This window comes from Oncorhynchus mykiss, chromosome 5, assembly GCF_057628025.1.
Source record: "Oncorhynchus mykiss isolate SJ-2025 chromosome 5, ASM5762802v1, whole genome shotgun sequence".
Taxonomy (NCBI): domain Eukaryota; kingdom Metazoa; phylum Chordata; class Actinopteri; order Salmoniformes; family Salmonidae; genus Oncorhynchus; species Oncorhynchus mykiss.
The window spans coordinates 28520889-28527626 of NC_143026.1; positions in this window are offsets into that span (position 1 = coordinate 28520889).

The window sequence follows — 6738 nt, forward strand, 5'->3', positions numbered from 1 at the left end:
TTCAATGACCCATGTTAATTATTATTTCCCCTAGTATTAGTTAGCAAAAACGGTTATACCAGAAATGATCAATTTACCGATGCAATTTAGAGCGATAGCAATATCGTCTCCATGGACAGCACCAGTCCGTCAGACTCCAATATCAGCGCCATGGACAGCGACTTAATGCAGCAAAACACCATTACCGTCCTTTTCAAGTGTTTGAAAAGTGTTGAAAATGTTTCTCTCAAATTGAACAGAATGATTGATCATTAAATGAATTGAATTAATAATGTATATTTGCCTATGAACATGTGCAAAGCGAACCAATTTCATATATTGATGTTTTGCTTGTGCTAAGTCTTCAATAATAGGTGATTGATTACTTCTTGACAGGAAACCTCCCAAAATCAAAGGGATTACCATCAGTGACCTACTGATGATGTATAAAGTGAGACTACCATGAGGGGGTTGGTTCAAACAATATGATGCATTTATGTGACCACTTGCTACTTTCAGGAAGTGTTGAAGCATTAATCATAGTTGTAGTTATTGACAGCTATTGTTATAGATTACAGTTATAATCAGCCTGTGCTTATATGCAAGTAATTTATCCCATTCAATAGTATATATCACCTTCATAATGTATATCATAATATGTTATGGACAAACTTGCCCTTTTATTTTGAGCCATTTCAAACCAAAGCATTTCTGTAGTGATGAATAGGAATCCAAACTGCAACATAGTTTTTTTCTGTAATTACATTCCTCAGAATGACTTTGTAACTTTATCGTCCAACTCTAACAATGATGGGAAACATGTTGATTAATATGGTTTCACAAACAGATACAGAATACAATGCATAAGTTACAGTCTTTGGGTTGCGGATGAGAGCACAGGGGATAGAGAGGCTGCTATCTCCTCCCTGCATTGAGATGTTTTCTCTAAGGAGTGAAGCTGCAGTGTTGGTTGACAGATCTGATTGGCTGTAGTCTGTTGTCAGTCTTATTGATTCCCATTCAGTCCTGCTCTACCCATTTCAGAGGTAACTAAGGTCATTGCAAACCCTGCAACTGATGCAGGTAATGCAACAAAATGGCTGCCTCTGGTTTTGGCCAATTGACTGCCATCAATGACAATATTTAATCCTATGAAAACCAGGGATTAAAAATTCAAAAGGCACTTGCACATCTGAGCCATCTTTGTTGCAGGCATATGGTAAGATTTGAATAACATGAGAAAAAATAAGAAACCTGCACACTGCTCTTGCTAGTATCACTTAATAAAGAGCAGTGTGCAGGTTTCTTCTTTTTTCTCATCCTATGAAAACCAGCAAAACTATTTTTGCCTCAAAGAACATTATTACCCACAATAAGATTTAAATTGTTTGTCAGGATTGATTCAGATTCTCCAGTCTTGTTTAAAAACCCTTGTTTTATACCACAGTTAAGTGGGAAGAATAAATGAGATTTATTTATTTGTCACTTATCCATACTTACCCATCTGTATTCTGTTATCTCACTCATTGTTTTTCCATCGCAAAAGTTAGCTCTGTGGAGTGAGCCCTAACGCGTTTGAGAGCTCAGACAATTTTAGATTGTGTTTGTCCCAGAGAGAGAGAGAGAGAGAGAGAGCGAGAGGCAGAGAGAAAGAGAGGGAGAGATAGTTACCATGCCCCACTACATATGATTCTCTCATCCTAACTGAATGTGTGTGAATGTGTGTTGTTGTGGCTGAGTTAACTTGAGCGATGTTTTCGACCCTATACTCACTTTCTCCTGGCTGATCCTTGTGACCTAGAGCTAGACACCTGGCCTCTGTTGCCTCTATCTCTCTCTGCTCTCCTGTTGGCCTCAGCCTTTCAAACATGTACATCACCACCAGTGGCGATTTTAGCATGTAAATCTTGGTGTGGTAAAACACAACACTAAACAATACATTAATTGCACTATAACGGTGACAAACGGTGCCCACAAACTGTTAGGGCATATATAAAGCTGTCCCAACAGCAGAGTCCCAACAGCAGTCCCAACATCTTACCACTACTAGACCTGGTTATTAACGGAGCCTTGTCTGGCAGCGAAACAGTTCATTCAGCCTCATTTACTGCTTAAAAAACATAGTTGATATGGCTGACTTGCTTAAACAAATATGGTTTCTAATGACAATTTAGATGTATGAACTATGGCATAAGGGGACGACAAGCGGATAAGACGCAATCCGTAATTTCGATTAAGACATGAGAGAGCAAGGACGGACGTGGTCGATATAACTATTTGTTTCGCACTTTGAAATGTACAGCGACACAATTCAGAACATGGGTTGTTCTTACAGTGTTCTCCCTGTACACCAAGTCAGAACAATAGGCTAAATAAAGGGGCCATATAAGCAGACAATGAAAGCTCTTACAATATTCATTGATTACATTTCTCTAAAACAGGTTATAGGCTACATGTGCACCACCAAGTCAGATCAGTAGGCGAAATTAAGAGGGGAAAATAGACCAAATTATTAGGGTGAGGCACGTTGGCTACTAACAGCTTACTACACAACATACTCTTAGTATTACTTTCTTCGCTATAGTTTTCATATCTTCCTGGCATATTAATCAAAATCAAATCAAATCAAATGTATTTATATAACCTTCGTACATCAGCTGATATCTCAAAGTGCTCTACAGAAACCCAGCCTAAAACCCCAAACAGCAAGCAATGCAGGTGTAGAAGCACGGTGGCTAGGAAAAACTCCCTAGAAAGGCCAAAACCTAGGAAGAAACCTAGAGAGGAAGCAGGCTACGTGGGGTGGCCAGTCCTCTTCTGGCTGTGCCGGGTGGAGATTATAACAGAACATGGCCAAGATGTTCAAATGTTCATTAATGACCAGCATGGTCCAATAATAATAAGGCAGAACAGTTGAAACTGGAGCAGCAGCACGACCAGGTGGACTGGGGACAGCAAGGAGTCATCATGTCAGGTAGTCCTGAGGCATGGTCCTAGGGCTCAGGTCCTCCGAGAGAGAGAAAGAAAGAGAGAAAGAGAGAATTAGAGAGAGCACACTTAAATTCACACAGGACACCGAATAGGACAGGAGAAGTACTCCAGATATAACAAACTGACCTTAGCCCCCCGACACATAAACTACTGCAGCATAAATACTGGAGGCTGAGACAGGAGGGGTCAGGAGACACTGTGGCCCCATCCGAGGACACACCATTTATGCAGCAGCATACAAGACATTTTAGGACTCGCCTTGTTGTGCTGTGATCACTTGAACAGGAAGGTGGCACAACGGTCAAATTTTGTTATCAAAGTCTGACATTCTCTGGATTAATGGTGCTTTCAAGACAACTGGGAACTCGGAAAAACAAGGTTGAATCATGATCTTCAGGTCGTAGCTCTAGAAAGAAGCCCGAGTTCCGGATTTCCAATTCCGAGCTGGATGACCGTTCAAAACATATTTTCACAGTCAGAGCTCATGCTTCATTAACAACATGACCAATGCTGAATGTTTATAAATTTAAACTTGGAAAAGAGACCCTTAATCCCAGATTTGGGACCACACAGCCACTCCACTGAATAGCAGTTAGCCACTGATTCCTTCCAAACTGTAACGTCTGCATCCAACTCATACTTCTAAACACTTAGATCCTGGAACGCAGCCCACTTTCCTGCTCACTCTCTAGATCCCAATCACCGGAATTCTAATCACCTGTTCACACACCTGCATGTCATCATCCCACACCATTTAGTTCAGTTCCTTGCACCCCATCACTGTGAGGTATTGTTTGTTTTGAGACACTTCTTTTGGAGCTCTGGTTTTTCTTGTCCTTCATGCCTCCCGTGTATTATAGTTTTTGCCTGCCTCACTTAAGACACCTTTTGCCTATTCCCTGCCTGTACTGTTGCCATTTTGGACCTACCGTGTATGACCTTCTGCCTGCCCCTGGACCATGCTACCTGCCTCCTCCTATGGTCCCTTCCAATAAACACCTGCGCTTGAAACCAGCTCTCTGTCTCATATCGTGTTCATTACAGAATACCTCACCAAACACGACAGAATGATTCAGCAGAGCTGCAGCTACGTCTAGCCCGACAGGAGGAATGGCTCGACGAACTCTGCAACCTTCACCAGTCCATTCCTGCTTCATCCATATCAGGTGCCACAGCCTCCTCTCGTTCATCCTACCCTATATCTATGCCTAATAAATATGACGGCTCCCCAGGGAAATGTCAAGGATTTCTCATGCAGTGTAACCTGTACATAGACCATCACCTCACTGACTTCACCTCTGACAAAGACAGGGTGGACTTCATCATCTCCCTACTCACAGGCAAAGCTCTTGATTGGGTCACAGCCATGTGGGCCGCTCAAAGATCTGATCTGTCCTCTGAATCACGTTTCCATGCCGTCTTCAAGGAGGTGTTCGACCATTCAGTTTCAGGTCGTCACACCGGGGACCTGTTATGTGAGCTGCGACAGGGCCATCGCTCCATCACAGAGTATGCCCTTGAGTTCAGCACCATGGCTGCCAGCAGTGGATGGTGTGAACCAGCGCTCCTTACAGTCTACAGGAGGGGTCTTAATCGGGAGTTACAGACCAAACTGGCCTGCAGAGGAGATTTAACGGACGTAAACCAATACATCCGGATGTTCATATCCATTGGCAACCTACTGGTGGACCGCAGACCTATAGAGTCGCCCATGGCCTGCAAGTATTCCACGCCCTTCTCTCGTCCACCACTGTCCAATAGCCCCCAACCCATGCAACTCGGCCGCGCCCGTTTCCCACAGAGTCCATCATTGTAGCTCGTCTGGAGGTTAGTTAACACAGTGTCCAAAGAAGGGCCAGAGGTATACAGAATGGTGTCGTCTGCGTAGAGGTGGACCAACAGCAAGAGCGACATCATTGATGTATACAGAGAAGAGAGTCGGCCCGAGAATTGAACCCTGTGGCACCCCCATAGAGACTGCCAGAGGTCCGGACAACAGGCCCTCCGATATGACACACTGAGCTCTACAAGAGAAGTAGTTGGTGAACCAGGCGAGGCAATCACTTGAGAAACCAAGGCTGTTGAGTCTGCCAATAAGAATGTGGTGATTGACAGAGTCGAAAGCCTTGGCCAGGTTGATGAATACGGCTGCACAGTAATGTCTCTTATCGATGGCGGTTATGATATCGTTTAGGACCTTGAGTGTGGCTGAGGTGCACCCATGACTAGCTCTGAAACCAGATTGCATAGCGGAGAAGGTACGGTGGGATTCAAAATGGTCGGAAATCCGTTTGTTAACTTGGCTTTCGAAGATCTTAGAAAGGCAGGGTAGGATAGATATAGTTCTGCTGCAGTTTGGGTCTAGACTGTCTCCCCTTTTGAAGAGGAGGATGACCGCGGCAGATTTCCAATCTTTGGGTTTCTCAGATGATACGAAAGAGAGGTTGAACAGGCTAGTAATAGAGGTTGCAACAATTTCGGCAGATCATTTTAGAAAGAGAGGGTCCAGATTGTCTAGCCCGGCTGATTTGTAGGGGTCCAGATTTTGCAGATCTTTCAGAACATCAGCTATCTGGATTTGGGTGAAGGAGAAATGGGGGAGGCTTGGGCGAGATTCTGTTGGGGTGCAGGGCTGTTGATTGGGGTAGGGGTAGCCAGGCGGTAAGCATTGCCAGCCATAGAAAAATGCTTGTTGAAATTCTCAATTATAGTGCATTTATCGGTGGTGACAATGTTTCCTAGCCTCAGTGCAGTTGGCAGCTGGGAGGTGCTCGTATTCTCCATGGACTTTACAGCGTCCCAGAACTTTTTTGAGTTTGTGCTACAGGATGCAAATTTCTGCTTTTAAAAGCTAGCCTTAGCTTTCCTATCTGCCTGTGTATATTGGTTCCTGACTTCCCTGAAAAGTTGCATATCACGGGGGCTATTCGATGCTAATGCAGAATGCCACAGGATGTTTTTGTGCTGGTCAAGGACAGTCAGGTCTGGAGAGAACCAAGGGCTATATCTGTTCCTGGTTACATTTTTTGAATGGGGCATGCTTATTTAAGATGGTGAGGAAGGCACTTTTAAAGAATAACCAGGCATCCTCTACTGACGGGATGAGGTCAATATCCTTCCAGGATACCCGGGCCAGGTTGATTAGAAAGGCCTGCTCGCTGAAGTGTTTTAGGGAGCGTTTGACAGTGATGAGGGGTGGTCGTTTGACCGCAGACCCATTATGGATGCAGGCAATGAGGCAGTGATCGCTGAGATCTTGGTTGAAAACAGCAGAGGTGTATTTGGAGGGCAAGTTGGTTAGGATGATATCTATGAGGGTGGAACTAAATGGTTGGTTAAGGCAAATTGAGCAGGGCTATAGGCTCCACAGTGAAATAAGACAATAATCACTATCCAGGACAGTAATGGACAAGGCATAGTGATGTTAGGGCGAGGCATGCGTAGCCCAGTGATCATAGGGGTCCAGTGAGTGATTGGACTGGCTGGAGACACGGCGATTCAGACAGCTAGCAGGCCGGAACGGAGGAAAGACTGATTTAGCCTCCGCGTGCAGTGACGTCAATAGACCAGTCATGATGGATTAGTAGGGTTCTGAGTAGCAGAGGGGTCCAAGTCCAATAGGAAAAATAGGTATAGTGGCCCAAGAAATTGGCCAATGGATCTATTCAGCTAACAGTCCAAAATGCTCTAGACAGCTAGCAGGCTGTGGCTAGCAGGCTAGCAGATGGGTATTCAGGGGACGTTGCGACCTAGGGGCCAGTTGAGTAC